Below are 20549 nucleotides of genomic sequence, written 5' to 3' on the forward strand. Positions count from 1 at the left end.
TAATTAACTATCAAATGCCATGATATTAATAACAATAACACATTTAAATAGAACACAGCATGTTTATGTATGAGGCAGTGAACGTAGGTGTCTATATGAAAGTGTAAAAAACACCTAATTACTTCGTTAGGCCATATTGAAACAATAAGATTTACCCATTAACTTTTTACTCGCTAAAACCAAAGCCAACATGTCATAGCAGATAGCAATAAATATGACAAGAGTGACTGAATTGAAAATACGTGCTTATTCAAATTACTAAAATGCATAGAAACAATATCTTGAGAAAAATCAATGAATCGTGACCCATGCAGCCAGTGTTTTTATAACAAACATGCAAATCTATTTCCCGAAGTATTTCCCACGTACATAAAAAGATAAGTTTGTAGAGTTCCTTCATCACATCGTCTGTCAGGGTGTCCACTTTTCCGGCATCCTATCCCATTATTCTCCAAAGTCAGACCATTTTAAGCTTAAATAGTAAGTAATAAAGTTCAATTTTGTTTCTTATTGTCACCATATTAGCGCCATTGCGATGTCCCTAACAGTTTTAGTTGGTTTAAGGCGATGGCTCTAAACTAAATATAATTTAAAAAGATTATTTTATTGTATAATTATTATATTATTAATATATAATTAATTATATAATACATAAAAATTTATCTAATAACTAACCATAAAATTTAATTATTAAAAAATATTATTAAATAGAGTCCCTTTAGGCAAGGTTCCGAAGATACTGGCAGCGTTCCCCCTTTGAATAGCTAGACTAATTCTTTGTGCGAGGTAGCTGCCAGCTCTTCGTTCTCCTGTGATGTCGACAAATTTGTTTTACCTATAATTGTATCTAAAACATGTTGATTATAAATAAGTTGATATATTAATTATATATTTCACTTTATCTAAGTCCTGTGAGTATTGTATTGTATATTTACTTTTCTATATTCCACAATCCACAGATAATTTATGAAATTGAATTTAGAACATCAGTTTGTAGTATAAATATTTTATTTTATTTTGTGATACAAGGTGATAGTATCTTTCATGAATGAATAAATCTATGAAACTTAATCCTGAATTTTAAGCACCCGTTAACGTTACGTTTACTTTGTAATAAAATTAAAGAATACTCTTGATAAACCTTGTAAAACAAATTCATAAATATGCGTCCGTTTTATTAAAAGATTTTTCTTTCAAATTAGAATTCTCTATACTACTTTTCTCACTTCTAGTGTGAAAACAAACAGTAAAAATCTGTTCAAGCCTCTCCTTAAAGCTTTATCGTGACGCCTATGGATTCACAAAACATTGGTATAACCATAATATATCCCTATTATCATATGTTTAAGGATTTGAATGGTTAAGTATTATATTATACGAGTAATATTTTCTGCTACCAACGTTTGCCTTGGCTGTTGATGGCCGATTAAGGAGCTTTGCAGCTAATTTCATATGAAATTTGTGACTCTTTGTTGAGTTGATAATGTATGGAAGCTTATCGCATGAGACATTCTCATCATTCAGATGCAGAAGTTTAACTTTGGTTGAAAAGGTACCTACGGCTTTTTAGAAAACGAAGACTAAAGAATATATAAAAGTAAAAATGAGACATGATTTATAACCGTCAAATAATTCAGCCAGCATTGGAATACTTGGCGTTGACGTATTGAACGACGTTCAGTTCCGCGGTCAATTGGCGGAAAAGGCCAAATTTGCCTCCAAGCAGCTTGGTGTGCTCATGACTACTCCGAGCCGCTTGCAACTACCTTGCATAAAGCACAAATTGGGCCCCACATGGCCTAGTAGAACTAGTAGGCGGGAGCTTCCCAGTACTAGCTCCTTCTACTTGACGGCACTCTAAGAAGAGTGGTTCGAATCGTCGATAACCAATCCTATTCCGAGTAGCTTGAATGTGTTGCGTTGCGTCCTTTACGCAACGCAACACATTCAAGCTACTCGGAACCTTTTGGGGGTCTCTCTGGATCTTCTTCCGCATTTACCAATGTTCTCGGGTGGCAGTGTATGTTTATTATTATATTGTTTGTTATATTTTTGCATTTTTTGTATTTCACGAAATAATATTTATTATGTTTTATTAACATAACTTTTACACATTTAAAGAAAACACTTTTTTAACGGATTGAAGTTATGTACCTATTATTGTAAAATGTCGGATAAATTTAAAATTATGTTTAAATAATTATAAGTTAACAATAGTACATAACTTCAATTCGTTAAAAAAGTGTTTTCTTTAAATATTTAAATAAGTTAAATGTATTCAATAGTGATAAAGTGACTCCCATCTAATGTTGAAAATAAACTAATATAATATTTACTTTGAATTTACCTGTAGAAAAATTTAGCTAAGCTGTATATAGGAACTGTACATAAAGTAGCAGAAGTCGATACGGCCAGTTATTAGGCATACAGCTGAGGGCTCGCTCACGCCGGAGCGATTTTCGTGCGAGTCAGGAACGATTTCCTTATTACAGCGCCCGGAACCGTTCCCAGAGGTTATAATAGGCTAAGAGTTAAATATTTACATAATCAGTATCCTTAATTTTCATATTCGGACGTCAAGGCTAAATACAAAACACCATTAGTATCACCTTGACGTCCGTCGTTCCAAACCTGGGCATTTCTTGAGGCAATTTCTGCCGCGCTCCACCACCATGTGGAACCATCTGCCCACTAAAGTATTTCCGAACCTATTTTACTTAGGGTACTTCAAGAAAAAATCATACCAAGTCCATGGGCGGCGGTATCACTTAACATTAGGGGAGCCTCTTGTCCGCCTGCCTTCTGTAACTGGTCCATTTTAATCTATGCCATTAATTTCTATTGTCTAACAAAAAATATTTCTGGAATAAACCAAGCCCTCTTATTTAACGTATACATACAAATGTATCATATAAAATTATATAATAATTCCCTTTTTGTATTTAAATTTGTGAGATATATTATATTCAAGGCTGTCTATGTCACATCACTGAAATATCTTTCCATTGATAAAATTCATTCTCGTAACAATTTTAGCAGATGCGATCTCTTGAACTACAACAAGTAGAGATCTTTGTTGCGTTCACGCAATACGAGCAGCTAGTTATCCTTACTTGATACGAGTTCAACGAACAACACGACGGAGAATCTTCAAAGCTTTATTTTACTCTAAATTCTACTTTAACGAAGGAATTTCGTCCTCCTTTATACACTAACCTAACGAATGGTACTCTTGTCAAACGTAAGGTTACAATAAATTAAATTAAATATAATATATACTATCGATTATTAGGAATACACCATTCGACGCAGCCCAAGGTGAGTTTGATACCTTAATTTCTGGCTCTTAGTCGGGTGATGTCTCTCTTCTCGGTAGTCTTCATTACTATCCAGAATGTTCTATCCTGGCTTGTCTAAAGGCATTAGAGATATTAAAACCCGCGAGTAGGTGACCGACCCCGACTTCTCCTGCCAATACCACTCTCTATCATTACCAGTTTCCGAGACGATTCGATTCTCATCCTCATCCGGAAAGATCGATCGTCTATAGTCTAGTGATGTATAGTTGGTGGAGTATCGACTTCACCATCTATATATGGACTTGTTGATTACCATGTAGTCCATGGTATTGGCAACATTCTACTCCTACATCATGTCTTCTATGCCATTACGTTAATGTTTCTCGACATTATCGTATTTGCATAGTCCGTAAGGATAATGTATGTATTTTGTAATATATAAATAAACTAGCGGATCCGACAAACGTTGTCCTGTCTACACGTCTTTAATTTCAAAATTTCAATTTTTAATAAGCCATTTTGATGAAAATTATTCAAATGTTATGACAATATCTAACGATCAAGCACATGGTCACACACGATATAACACAATGATAACAAACTTTTTTTAAATTTCAGGACAGACTAAAATTAAAATTCGAATATTATTTAAAATTTGACACTGCGATGGTAGCGCCGCGCCGTCTGTCGGATCCAATGTAAAACATTCCAAAATCAACAACAACTAATAAATTGAAAATTAATTAAAAAAACATTGTCCAGCGGACAAAATTGTGAATCTAAACCATTCCCAGATCCCCTTGAACACACACAAAAAATTTCGTCTAAATCGGTCCAGTCGTTTAGGAGGAGTTCAGTCACATACACACGCACATAAGAAATATATATATTAAGATAAAATATATCAATAATCTCGAATTTTCTATATATTTTTAAAATATGGAAAATACAAAAGCTCTGACGAGTCTGGTCTTAGTATTCGACATGGCTTTGTTTACTACTATTGCTACTCGCCTACCCCTACTCTTCTCTGTCACATTCTCCCTGGCGCCGTGTCTACAGTTTTTCTATATCTTTAATAATGCAATATATTGACGTAATTTACTAAGTCCTAACTAATAAGTATTTTATGAATTGTGTATTAGTATTGTAAGGTGTAAATACATCTTGTAAATAACACATCAAAGCAATTATTAGTCCCTAAACTTCCCATTGTAACTTGTCGCAGAGTTGAATTGAGTTTAGCTTGAAGATAACTATTGCAATGGATAGATCTATCTAATGCCGCATTGGGCTTAATAATCAAACCTTTAGGTATTGTATAGTTTACCATATAACTCAAATTACGTTTCTAACCCCGAATCTATTGTTTTCTGTACCACGTCTATTCTATATATATATAGTAGTAAGTAAGTAAGTACAATATATGTATTTATATATATACATATATTGTACACACATATATACAATATGTTTCACTTCAGTCGTGTGGTCATAAGCACACTTGCTTTTTTTATTTTTGTATTTGATTATTGTTCTTTTGTGTGGTTATGTGTGTGTATTTTGTTTGTAATAAATGTTTTGTCTGTCATGAGTGATCCGAAGTTGTGTTATTGAATATTAAAAGATTATTTAAACTACATTTTGTATATCGACTTAAGCACTGGTTAGACAGGGATAATGGCAGCCATTAAATAATTATGCAGGATATTATAGAAGCCATTGAAATAATATATATTATTATATATGCTGTACGTTATATTGCATACTACAATGGCATAAGAAAATAAAAATAATGATGGAGGAATGAATGATGGAGGATGGAAAATAAAAAATGCATCAAATAGCCAGTCAGCCACAGGACACATGGACAATTTGAAAAAATATAAATAATTTTGTCTAGGCTAGGTCTTGATATCCATAGCTGCTTCCTCACGCAAGGATAATGTTGAAACAAATTATCCCTTAGTTTTTATAATTTATGAATCGATGTATTTTTTTCATGTTGTGTTTTATTTTTATTTATTTACTAATGTATCAGTGTGCCGAGCGTTGACTTTTGTAAATAAAAATTAAGTCTATAATCTCGCTTTTCACTATCACAGCGCAATGATCCATTTGGTAGCATTTGATGCACGATTGACACATTCAGTGTCGCACGTTCGCGTTTTACGCAGGAATAGACGTTACGCAAATTGAAATATGCCCAACCGAGCGACAAGATACAATGCACGTGACAAGTCTAATGCAATTTCATTCAAAAATGTAATTGTATTTCAAGCTTTACCAATATTTTTTTAGTTTAACGTAAGAAATGCCGTGTTTTTTGGAAATTTAAATGTTACTCGCGCTCCCATATAACAAATGGCGGCTGTTTTTATAATATGACGATTTACTCAAATTTTGCAAAATAAATTACTCGAAAAAAAATTTGACTCCATTTTTTTTTATTATTTATTTATTGTATACATAATTTTAAATAGAAAAAGTTGGTGTGGTGAAAACACAAACTGGACACAGTTTATAAAAAAATCAATTAGTTGGCGTTTAAGCCCGCCAAACTATTATAACTTTTCATTAACATGTATTTCTTAAGTAATTCGAAACTTACTAAAGGAATATGATTGTTGAAGTGAATTTATACATTTTTTTCCATAAGACCATGCAATTTGTTTAGCGAGGAAAGTTATCAAGTGAATTGAATAATCTAGATTACAGTATTGGGAATAGGCTGGAAATGGCTCGCAATTGCTGAATGAATGAATTCCAGTAGTACCTACTGGTCAAAACAAAATAAAATTGCTCTTGTTGAATTTATTTATTTCGTAATCCTACAGCTAACATAAATTATATATTATTACAAACAAATACACTGAAAATATAGTCAAAGAATACATCATACATTTTACTACAAGTTCAAAGATTTACAAAAGGGAATAAACAAACAAAAAGTATTAGGAACTAAGTTGCTACTAATTGCGACTTTGACACATCCGCTTCTAGCAGACCAATTTGTTCGACATAAAAGAGACACTCAAAGCACATCCTTTCTATTAACAGACAATTGATCCCTTAGCTTACTGTAAAAACAAACATATAGAAAAGTTTTAATTATTGCTTTAATCATGACATAAAACTATGACCCCTCGGGATGGAATTTTCCCAGTAAAAATGTAATTTCCACTCGTAAGCTGAGTTTATATAAACAGAAATCACGACAATTTAAAAACATTTAGTCATCCAGACCAAACTTATAATTATAGTTCTAGATAATAAAGACTTATGTCGAAGCATTATAATTAGACGTAATATATTTCACAGCTCCAGTCACATTAAATAGTTCTTGGCGTCAATAATTGACCGTAATTGACATAAGTTTAGACTAAACGTGCTTTTAAGCAAATAATTTTATTAGATAACGCTCTGAAAGGTGTTGTATATTTAATTCTGTGGCATAATTACCAAGCGTAGATTTATTATCATGTTATACAGAGCCCTCCTATGCGTATTTAGTACATTCTAAAGGTAATGCGTTAGTTATTGGTAAAACAAAAATAGTTTCGTAAAAATATGTGCAGCGTAACTATAACGATTTTATAAAAAATGATTGTTATTTCTTTTTTATTATGTAATTAAATATGAACTTTAAATCTCACTAATACGAACTTTCGCCAGATAATAAAACTGTTTTCTGTTTTCCAACTGAGATGATTACTTGACACTTAAACATCAAGAACTTAGTTTGCAGTTTAATTTTGAACTGTTTTTTCCGTGTCTTTCATCTGACATTCACTCACTCCGCTGGCTTGTGTCTTGGGCGGCTGAACGAGGTACTTTCAGCGGTCCGAGTCCTATGCCGCTTCCCGCCAATTGATTCCTTTCAGCTGCCTCCCCCACTCTTACACCCACCCGATGTGATATTACTACGTATCAAACAAACAAACATACAAACAATAATAATTTATTCATATAGGTAACATAATGTACACTTATGAACGTCAAAAAAAATTTTTTTGCATTAAATGATTCAAATTTTACATTTACTGCCATTTCTCAAATCAAAAGGCGTAGAACGGAAAAGAAGAACTGGCAATAAACTCTCCGCCACTCTTTTTAATCGCCAAGATTTTTTTACATAATGTTTGTAAGGAGCTGCAACCATTACACCATGTTCCATATGAAATCTTGAGTAATAAAGAATAGTAAAATAAATTAAAAACAAAGATTTGTCCTTTATCAGCAGGAGGCATCGTGAAATAGGAGCACGCACTTACATACTCGTGAGAACAACACGCAAATAAGCAAATATCAATTCTGAATTAACGGAAAATTTTTTGCACATGGGTTGGTACATCTAGGCGTGTCTGGTCAAAACCACGTACTAGAACTAGTTCAAAATAATTCAGGTAGAGCAAACACATTGTCCATTACAAAGTTTCACCTCTACTAATGGTGACAAACTGGATCAGTTAGATAGCGCTACACATATGTTTTTTTAGCGGTATTTAATAAACTGTATCGCAGGGCGTGTGATTTTATTTTTTGGAAAGGCCTCATGTATAATTAAGTATTCTTTATATGGGATTTTTTTTGAAATTAATTCAGTTGTATTCGTTTAAAAATTCAAATCTTTCTTAATAATATTAATATAGGCTAGTATTACAATATAGCCTACTTATAACTTATTTTTTAAACGTATATAGAGATTCAAAATCTACAATTATTTTTGCGTATATCTGTTGTGTATTCAATGGTCTTCTCTTTTATAAAAATATGGAATAAATTGTAATTTGTATTAATTGTGACTTTCTCGGTATTGTTAAATTATAATTTATTAGTTTTGTGTTAAATGTATGTATAATTTCAACAAATCATTTTATATAAATTATTCTGTGTGTTTGTGTAACACAGATTAAATTAGTGAAATGTGTTATACACAGTGGGTTTGAGAATTGTTAAGATTAAGTCGACGACGTCAGTCGTACTTTACTTATAAAAAACTCCTAGAGGGATCTTTTCTCACATTTATTCCTCTTAAAAAATACATAGAAATACAAATTGTTGGTGTGTAGTACGTCCAACCGTGATTTTCACTGCTACATTTAACTCCGTTCCGTAAATTACATTCACTGCACAACTATTTTTAGTTTTACTTTTAACGCCAACATTTCAAATCCCAACAGAGGATTTAATGACATACAAATGATATTTTTTTGTGGTATAAGCCTAAAGTCTTATAGAATATTTGATCAGTTTGCATTGTTAGTGAAGGCGATTACATGCTTGGAATGAAGGTCTGAATACTAGCTGTATTCCCAGTTATGTTCATCATGAAATAGACAAATTTCTTGACGACTGTGGTGAACACTGGTGTGAAAATCAAAAATACAATAATAATAAGGTGGATGATATATCTAGATGTATGTAAAATAATGATACGAAAATTTATTTTCAAATAGAATTTATGTAAGCAATAGAAAACATGTAAAAACAGTCAACATTTTAAATATAACATTAATTAAAATATATACGTAATAAATTTATGTTCCTCATTTAAAACATAATTTAAAGGAACTTGAGAACATCCTGGTTCGTAACATTGATTGCTTTCCAAACTATTGTAACACCAGTTCAAATTGTATTCAATCAAATGAAGTAAAAAACTGAACAAAAACGAAACTCGTCCATGCCTCACATTTAGGTGACAATATTAAAGGCGCTATCTTAGTTTTAGAAGCTCTATATTTTGTTTATAGCTTCAAAATGACGGGCATTTACTGGGTTATAATTATATTTTTTTTTTATAATTCTGTTAATCAAGTATTAACTTTTATTAATAGAATTAATATAGTTATCTTGCTTACCAAGTTGTCACTCAGGTTTGACTGTATTTAATCGTGATATTTTTATACATTTCACACCAATGCATATTGTGTAACGATTTCTAATCTAGGAGTAATTTAGACAAGATAATTTTTCATATATCTAACTTTGGCTAACTTGATGCAAGCAAATAAAAATCGCATATCACCTCTATCAGCTCTGTCAATAACAGTATACCGATACAGATACACTTCTCTTAGCCAACTTAATGTTAATTTCCTTGTAATGATGCAAATAACGCATAGATATCAAAGTTGTATTGAGTCAAATCCAAAACAAAAATTTGCGAAATTCTATTGATTAATATCACTACAATCCAGCTGTTTACTTAAATAATCTCAGTACATCTTTATGTGTGCTAAAACCTTAATAATAGAACGAAGTCACGTAAACTCAAGCTCAATTTTAAATACTACGAAACTAAAGGGAAAATTAAACTCCTTTCAATTTAGATAAAACTCTCGCTAAGCTTTCAAACACTTTAAAGGCTCTTTGACGCCGCACCTTACTCTTACATAATAGAAATGCTACCACCAATTTAAGCGGGGTATAACAACTTACTATGTTTACATTGATTGATGTAATAAAGGACAAATGCTGGAGTCGTGAGCATCGAGCTTTCACTAGCCACGCCTCCGTTCGCGGATCTCATTGCATAATTGTTATTTTGACATACTAGGGCACATTCGAAAGCTCAACAGTAGATCACATTGTTTTAACAGTGGCATGCAAATACCGATCCTATATATAAGACAATAAGGATCTGATTGGCTTTAAGCGTTTACTTTAACTAGGTTGTATTAATCAATGGTGTAATGAGGCCTCATAAATGTAGTGTAATAGATAAATATAATTCTTCGTATAATGATTTTACGTAATTCGTCTTTATTACAGATTTAGATGGGTATTTCTTATTTTAAATATTGTTATTTGATGAGGAATTTAACGTTAAAACACTTTGAAGGTATGACAAAAATTCCGTCTTGAAATGGTGTGTAAAAGTTCAAAATATAAACTTTTATCTTCGAAGTTAAAATACATTTTCGCTGAATGTCTGTGATAAAATGTGGGAACAAAGAGGCTTTTAGGCATGATTTAACGGAACTCTAACATTTAGACGAAAATAACTTTTATATAATTCCAGAAAATTTAAATTTTAATGCGGATAGGTAATATTATTTTTAAAACTATTAATAATCGGAATATAAATAGCATTAACGAATGATTACTATTTAGAATCACCTATTGTTTGACAGTCAAAGAATATATTGTGTATTACAGAATTTATGTACATGATTATGCAAGAGTGAGATTGTTACAATTTCGAACTATACAATGTAATATAAGATGTATATTGTGTAATCAATAGGTACTTCCAGTATTAGGCCCAGTACACGTAGTCCTGGCATGCGAGACAGTGACTTCCCAACGAACAGAAATCCTCTGGGCACACAGAGAAATCCTGTGAGGTCTCTCTGTGAAGCCTGCGAATTGAACTGAAAACTTTTGGGCTACTGGAAAAAGCTAGATTAACTTAACTAGCCAGGACTTTACGCATAACGGACTAATAGGTATCTAAGTTCAGAAACTGATCCACACTACATACATACATAGAATCAGGTCAATGTGAGAATGACTCTCATTACATTCCAAATTTTTTAATTTTTATGAATGACGTTCCCGTAATGTATACAATATGGTCATAATTATACACTTTGTTACATTTCGTTCAGTATCGTTAAATTTTAATTGCAGTCATAATTTTATCAATGTACCAATAACACCTGCTTACCAATTAAAATATCAACTAAAGACGAAAATACAGTGCAATAACCGTTCATTGGTCAACTTATAATAAACCAGCGGTTATAAACATTACCGAGGCGTTAATAAATCCGCATTCTGGAGCATCTTTGTATATCACATTCCAAATTAATCCAGGGACAGTTGTATTCAGTAACGATGTCGTTAAAACAGAAAAAGGCTTGTTAATCAAGCCGTGTGGCGTTTATTAGTGGCTAACAACGATCAGCATCCAAGATTACCTCGAATTCAACAAAGTGCGTAATGCCATTAGGAATGCCACCGTTCGTTATATGAAGTAAAAAAAGCTTTCTATGTCGTGTCATATACTTTAATTTAGGACGATGTGATTAAGTGCAGTAAGATTTTAATTGGTATGTTTTGTGAAGAGAGGTTATGTTTCACTAATACTGCTATAACGAGCCTGACGTTTGCCTAATTTTGATTAGTTCTTTCAGTATCCGTTGAAGTCCATGGGTGGCAAAAAGTCTATTTTGAGGTCGGGATAGCAATACTATTGGGAGTTTCAGAGAGCCGGTGCTGATCTGTATCAAAATATATGCGTTAAAATTGAAAACAATAACTATATTGGTTAATTTTTCTCACAATGTCTGATATACGATAAACACTGTAGGTATTATAGAGAATTATGTAGTTGAGTTTTTTCAAATGAATTCTTGTAAACGCGTCTATTTCTGTTAAAAAATAATATTAATATTTTAACTTAATATATTCCTTTCATACACGTGAAAATCTGATGCCTTATAACATTCATACATTCGCAAGATATAATTCTAAACGAAATCAAATATAACGCAATCCTACCCGCCCTAATACATTTTACTTGAATGAGACAATAATGATTATAATAAATACCATAAAGTAAGCTTGTTAGGCAAAGAATTTCGTCGAAGACATTTCAAAGAGGTAATGAATTCTAATGCAAATGGGGTCACTTCTAAATTAGGGCAAAATTTGATGTCAATTGTAAAATACTTATTTATTCTTGCCTTAATAATTATATTTATAATAAAACCTTTTTAATGTAAACTTTAAATCTAAATCTTATAACAAATACTAAAACTAGCCACTATCGTCAGTCTTCTTCCAAAAGGTTCTTTCGTCGATCAGGTCTCCCTCCAAAAGAGCTATATTAATTATATTCTTCTATTTTAAACTTCTGATATCCTTAAAATTTAATTATACGAAAAAGTATCGAAATACAGCGACGAAACCCTGCCAGCGTTGAAGGCATGCCATACCAGACTTTTTTAATTTTATTTTATTAATTTTTAATTATATATTTTAATATTGCTGCGTAGTAGTAATATAATTGTTAATATTATATATTTAAATGTTATGTTTAGGTTTTAATATACGATTTATAATCATACAAAACGCCATGGTTCCTGATGGACCACAATAAAGAAAAAAGTTAAATGAAATTTTTCTCTTATCAGTAAGAATATTACTAAACGCTAGCTGAGAGTAGTATAAATAAGGCTGTCAATCTATTGAATAGGGTAGAGCGAACATGTGAAGCCCAACTTTCCACTTACAAGGCTACCCAGATGTAGACGTAGTATTTATCAACGCTTCCGCCCGATAATGTAGTTTTGACAGGGCTACAACTTACAGATTGCTACGCAGCTTCCCTTTCTATACACCCGTCGGCGAAGGGAATTTATTGGAACTAAAATTTGCTACAGTATGATATATCGCACTACAAATCATTTTGAACGAGACGGAGAGAGTTATAAGATGCTTCCTGTTTTCATTATTTGAAAAATTTGCTCCATTTTAGGTAGGTTCAAGAGATTTTAAGATAATTCTGAGGAGATGACTGTTTACACTAAACTGTGACATATAACTGATTATTTGATACTAAAGTTAAAAAAAATGTGAATAAGAATGTACTTGAATTAATAACATAATTTTCTAGACAATTGGTATACCTAATTAAAACTACTGAGCAGTCAAACGTCTCATCTCATAAGAATTAGTCTCACTTTTAAGTAAACGCTTTTCAAAGAATTTTATAATGCTTATAATTTACGCGTTCGTGCACATGGTGCCAGCATCAGAACATGATAAAGGGGCCAAGCCAGCTATTAATTATTTTTTTGTTAAATTATTTTTTTTACTAAACACAACGCTTAATTTACTACTAACTTATTTAAACTACGACTTATGCTCGAACCGGTATACACGTGTTTAGGTTGCTTAGGCACCCAACGTAAGAACAATATTTGTAGCATTTACCACGTATCTAGAAATATGCCAGAAAGGTCTTGTAGTTATTTGAAATAAGACTTTCTTTTATTTATAGTATCCCATCGTATTTCCGATCACAGCTTCGTTAACCAAATATGGGTAGTTAATCTACGGGGGCGTATATTGATTAATAAACGAGTTATTAATAAAAGATGAGTGGGTACTTTTATTATATGATCTACAATCCGCGTTGCTCATTATAATTATACATACATATATATTCATTCTGAAGTAACTTTTGAACTGTAAGAGGTGACAATCGCAATAGGTCATAGAGAAAAAAAATTTCTTTTTTTTATATATTTATTCACCACATGTTGTATTTTATCGGGAATTAATACTGGACCTCTATACCAGGTGTTTTCAACTAGGACACGAGTTAATCTATTCTATTAGATAATCTATTTATATTTAAAAGAGTTTTTTTTTAATTTTGTTTTGTAAGTAATTAAAAAATCAGAACTATAGAGTTGGTTATTCAGACCGAAAACAAAAAAAAATGTTTTCGGTCTAATTAATGTTGTTATTAACACCAAATAAAGGTATTTTTAGAGAATAATGAGGGAGAACAATACTGACCACCGTGATTTTTATTAAAGTAATAAAAAAAGTAGGTAGATACGTAGGTCTTGTTATTATTATTAAATATTCATGCAGCAAGTAGCTGATGTATCTCAGTTTCCCAAAACAATTAATAAAGCGTATTTCATTGTAGAATAACATAATCATAGACTTTTCATTAGAAGTACTTTTCATAAAAAGGGCCTTTAAAATTATGAATAGCGAATGTTATTCAATATTATTTATACTTATTTGTTCTTCGATCTAATCAATTAAAGCTTTTAAACGTCCAATACGCCTCTCTAAGAGGTCCAATATTTCATTAGCTTAAAAGCAGAAATTTTGTGACTTTCGAAGATATTTTTAGTCGCTTTGCTTATTTCCGGTAAAAAAAAATTAAATCACAAAGAATTTAAGTTCCTACATTTGTAAACAGTTTTCATTATGAACGAAGATTTGACGATTTATTATATGTGACGGTGTCAAAACCCCAGCAGCTAAATCTTACAATTAGATTAACTACCAAAACATGAATTTGGACACAAATTTTAATTCTATTAGTGCTTTATACAATGTGTATAAGGGTATGAGATATATGCTATTAAATTATTTTATAATAATAATTATTTAATAGCGAAACTACTATAGTCGATTTAAGCTTATTTATCAATAAATAATACATTTACTTTTTATATATGTTTCACATCTACAAGCAGCTGTATGTTAGACATGTTTTTACATTACCTAAGTATATTTATTATGTATAGCACTTAATAGGCGATCCAATTCCAAAAAAATACAGTCAGTACTGAATTTCGGAATTTTTCCAGATAATCAATATTTATAAATTAACCTTACAATGTAAATTAGGATTACGTACTACAGATATAAAACGAAACAACTAATCGTGTCGCGATTGTCATTGGTCGAGGCATCCTTAGACAACAGTTAATAATGAGATGACGCGTTCCGTTTTTGAAATTCAAAACTGCGGCATAACTCTTAACTGCAATATTTGTTTAGTGTAAATCATCCACGTGAAATTCCATAATAACTTTCCCAATGCAACCTATAATAATCTAGTCGTAATAAGCTGCAGCGTACTTCGATCACCAATACATGACATGCGATAACCCCCAACTATTTCGACGGCGCACCATATTATTTTCTCGTCAAAATGATTAAATAAATATCCTGTTTTAGCCCGGTACCAAGTTATTCCGTAATTACGAGGCTTTATAGCTGTTCCAAGGGAATGTTTTGACTTCGTGTTCCAGGGCCAACATAATGTGACCTCTGTTAGCATTTTATGTGGACATTTACACTAATGTAATGAACTCTGCGTTTCAGATTTAATTTAATGCCGTGATACTCGAAATGGATTTGCATTACGTGATACCGAGTGCTCTGACAGTGAGACTAATTGCGATGTGACCAATTATGAGCATGTGCTTCAGATTTGATCGTCGCGTCCAATGACGTTTTTTATACGGAATAATCAGAACCCACTGTTTTGTGTTCTAAAAAAGTGATGCTTCGATCAAGCAAGTCTTTAACGGGTATAAACGTGAATTAATCATATTATTAGAGTGCTTTAATTACTGTTGATTAAAATTATATTTAAATGTTGCGTCGCGTTAACCAGAGGCAACATTAAGTAGGTACGTTGTTAAATTTAATTTATTGGCTACAAACATATATCATGGTACCTATATGTTTATGTGGGACTATTTTTCAGAAGCCTGTGACTTACTTTTAATGTCCCAGTCATACAAAAAAATTAAAATTAAAGAGTAATAACAGTAATTTATAACTTCTGATAACTAATACAATGATACTGATACCTTGCCTCACAATAGTATTAATAATAATATTATAAATTAAGGACGTAACTATTAATAATAATAATAGCCTTGTATCGGACATGACAGCGTATTCTTTATTTTTTTTTCGTAAATTGTTCCTTTTTTCCATTTTTGCCTGTCCGTTTGCCAGGTGGCAAAGGCCTCCTCCAATCTTCTCCATTCTGGCCTTTCTAAGGCCCCTCTACCCCATGTTGTTCCCGCGACTTGTCTAATGTCGTCGTAACGTAACTATTAACACAAATAACATAATAATAAAAATAAAAATTCGTCAAACATAACGAGAGTAAATCTTAACAAATACTAAGCAAAAAATGTGACGATCGGCCGAGTAAAAATATTTTGGATCACCCTCATCAAAATATTACCAAACAAGAATGTTATATTTCGAACAAATATTGTCTCAAATATAAACGTTATTGCAGTTCTTTGTATATAAAAATACATTTCTTTGTCTGTGTCATTGTTGTCCTTATAAAAAAATAATTAAATTTCTATCTTGAAACCCTAAATACAAACGATAGCCCTTAGCGTATTGCAACGGAAAGACCAAATAGGTTACTAGGCCTGTCAGTTATGTAACATAACATAAAGGGAGCATAGGTCGACAGTAAGTCAAGCAAAACCCGATCGGTATCTGGCGCCAACGGTATTCTGCATTACACATTAGCCACTAATTAATGAGTGCCATTTCACGGATTGTTGCTTAAGAATCATTTGTATATAAACATATATGTAAATTATGTCACTGGTCATCGCTTTGTACACATTGGCGCTTTATATATAATCAATTCTCTATCTTATAAATATAGTGTAACGTTTAAAGCAATATATATATATAGCAACTTCTAGGCAAATTAAGAGGAGTGCGATAAGGATAAAGTATTTAATAAAGCTATAAAGTTAACTAACTTTAAACCAATAGATATCATAATATCTATTGGTTTAAAGTTAGTTCTGTTATTATGTAATTTTACTTTTTAATAAAATTTTATTTATCAAGCGTAAGGGTTATAATGAATCACCATACATACATTTATTCTATTAAAATTATTTATGAATAAAATATGTTTTTATTTTCGGCAATGGTATAATTTAAAGAATACCCTAATTATATAACAACCATTTTCTTAAAATCATGGGGATAAATAAAACTAAATCGTTTTAGTACAACAAATACAATGACTTTATTTGACTATATCCCTGTCCACAATGCTTCGCCTTCACGTTCTATCTCAAACCACGTACTGAACTTCAGACCACATAAACCCAATGGCTCGGACCTCGGCCACAACTTAGCTTCACCAGGATTCTTTGGCACAGCTATGTATCCTTTATCCTTTCCACTACGTTACACATACGTTGGCCCAATAGAGTTTCCCAGCACCTGCACATCAGAAATCTTCCGAGGTCAGGAGATATCCAGAATATTCTGGATATCTTACATATGTCCCTGTTGCCGGTTTACGTTAACAATTCGTGTGAAACCACAATAGCTGCGTGGCGGCTTTTGTGGCTTCTACTTTTCGCATCTCTACTGCAAGTATACCGACTTCACGTTAGTGAAATATCTCGCAATAATAAATTATAATTAACTGTCAATATTTCATATAAAAATCAACTTGAACACAGAACTCCATGTAAAACGAAAAATATCACAATTGTTTAATGCTAGTAAAATTTTGTAACGCCTGCAAAAATTTTCTAGCAAACTTATTAAAATGCGTTGCGGCATTCCATTTGCAAAAGGCAATATAACTTTGCTGTTTTAATTACACTACTGACTTGACGCTAATTATTTTGAGCGACAAATTTGTATGCTGTGTAAATACATTTTGATAAAATATTAGTGCTTTAAATGTTACACTTCAAGTGGCTTTTAATTATTTTATTTTTTTATTATTATTCTATTATTTTTTATTATTTTTTATTATTTTTTTATTATTAAATATTTAAAGCTTATAATTGATTAATGCGCCAATGTGTATAAGCGATGACAAATTACATAATTTCTTTTAGGTATGTTTTTGAAATAATAACATATAATAAGCTTAAAGTGTTATTTGACAGTACTATTTAATGTAAAATAACATTAGTTTTAATTGTCAAGTTTTGTATGACAGATTGACCAAATGTCAAAAGTGGAAATACGATAGAAAAACATAAAAAACGATTAGACATCGAGACAAAAGCTCGAAAAACCTGGATACGACGACTTCTTTATAAACAACAAATAATGTATTGTTTTTATTTAATTCCTAACTTTAAGAATAATACTTTACATTTATACTCTACGAACGTTAACAATACTCCTATTATCCTGCGTCGATTTCAACGTTTTATAAATATTTCTGCTCTCATTGCGACAGCGAGTGACTGCAATTTTATCGTTGTATTTTTCTAGCCTTTTCATTGAGAAATTTAGGTCTTCAATGTTAAATGTCTACTTTAATGCGTCATGTTTTATAGTATATAATAACTTCGTTTCTCCTTTGTTTCACAAAATAAATTTAATTTATACTATAGCCTCAATGACACGTGGTAATAAACATCCTATTGAATTAGTAGCTTATATGACACGTTTGTCGGTTTTCTATAGCAGTGCCATCTATTGATTACTTACTCAATCCAGTCGAAAAGTATCGACATCTGTTAATTTTTTTTGAGTTAACAGATAATTGTGACTGTCAATTAATTATAGACAAATAATTTGTAATAAAATAAAATTGCGATTATAATTAAAGATCTAAGCTATCCTATCTCTTAAGTTGGACCAGACTGCTCACGGTGTGCCAATTTAATTTAAAATCGGTTAAGTAGTTAAGTCCATCGCGGACAAATATCGTGACAGGAGATTTATATATATTAAGATGACAACAGCCGTACTCATGGTCGTTATTATATTTTATAACAGTACATGTGAGGGGAGGTCATAACCCAATGCCCTGCAGCCTTCCCAGGAAGAAGCAAATTTTGAAATGCTGTATTGATTTAACTTTTAGTTCTGGCGCTATTAATCTTGAATGTATGATATGCAAATGACTCAATGAAATAATTTACGAGCTACAAATAAGTAGTAGAATCTTGTACTGAAATTTGTAAACCATAAATGATACATTGTACCACGGCATTAAATTTCTATTGAGATTGGTATATGTACAATAAAAAGGACTTAGTTGAATGCGTGTTATAAAATGCTTATGTTAATAATATAATATAGAATAAAAACCTTCGGAGATAGACAATAGGATTCTATAATAAGTAAGATCAATCTTTCACTTTGTAAGCTCATCTAAAAATTCATTTACACTTCAATATTTCCAAGAAATTTTCAAGCCGCTATATTTTAACGTGTAATGGATCTGTAAATAAATAAATGTAATAGGTACACTCGATAGCTTCACTGATATCAAATATTAGGGACTAAAATGAGTTGACCCAATTTTAAAATCCACCAAGTCACGTCTCGGAAAATCGCTGGAAAATCTTTTTATTTATGAGTATTTTGCGTAAGTAAGGTCGATGTTTCTGAGAATTTGAAGCTTTCTGCAGTATTTAAGACGGTATAATATCTAGATAAAATATTTTTAGTGTATTCCTCTTGCGTTAAGGTAGAAATATTTTCATGTCATACAGATTGATATAAAAAAAATCTAAATAACAACAACGAATATGTGGATATGTTCATGTATATCACAAGTATATCTCGCATATTCGTCATAAGTTCACAGATAACACTACAAAGACAAAGTAGTAGTTTAGTAGACAAAGCAGCCGCTCGTTGTATCCCTTATAACTTTTATGTATTATGTTATTTGTATAAACAAATATTACTCGGAAATTGCTGTTTGTTACGCTACCATTTTACTAAAATTATGTATCCTTTTACAACGTTTTTCAGTCCTAGACGTCAAATTCTGTTTAAACTTATGTTTAACTAAGTCCTTCTAACTACTGTTTCCTTAATAAAAATAGTTTTTCCTCAAAAGACTCTCTGACAATATCTCACTCTGACAAACTGAACCTTCAAAACATAAAACATTTTCCTTTGTTTAATTGTTTGAATCTAATATTTGGAAAACAATAGAGGCATTTACCCTTATATTACAAACGAGGAAGAGGCCATCTGTGTCCCATTCAACTTTAATTAAATTTCGTGAACATCACCCGACATATCTGACACTTACATTTTGGCTTTCAGTGATAATGTTATTTGAATGTCGAGTTACCAGTCCATTCAAGAGGCTTTCGAATATAGAATTTAGTTGGGGAATCAATAATTCAGTTGTCGCTATGGGACTTTAGAAACAACAGTTAAATATATTTAAAATTTAATATAAGGGGAATTCCTTATATACGGTGAAATATGTATGAGTAGAACGCAATTTCTGAATCGCCTATCTAACTAAGTTAGTCCTTCCAAATGTTTAGGCCTTTCATAATTAATCAAATAAAACCATAGGGATTGATTAGCCAGATGTTGATCACTGTGTTTAGGTCACTGTGTTTAGGGTTAGACAAAATTCTGTCCTTGTGTGATGTATGCACATCTAATGAGACGGTGTTGCATATCCTGACCAACTGTCCAATGTATGGATGCGACAGGTATAATACTAAACAAGGTATGGGAATAAAAGTAACTGACGATCTTAAAAATTGAATTGGTTCCACATAGTGATGGTGCGCGGCACCAACTGAAAGAAATGCTCAGTTGTGGAATGACGGACGTGGAGGTTATACGAGTGGTATTTCGTACTGTGCCTTGACGTCCGATGATAAAACTATTAAATACCTTATTATGATTTCCATGTGGTTTCCATGTACATGTACTAAAATTCGTGTATTCATATTGTCGGATATACGAGTA

This window comes from Pieris rapae, chromosome 15 (assembly GCF_905147795.1).
Source record: "Pieris rapae chromosome 15, ilPieRapa1.1, whole genome shotgun sequence".
Classification (NCBI taxonomy): domain Eukaryota; kingdom Metazoa; phylum Arthropoda; class Insecta; order Lepidoptera; family Pieridae; genus Pieris; species Pieris rapae.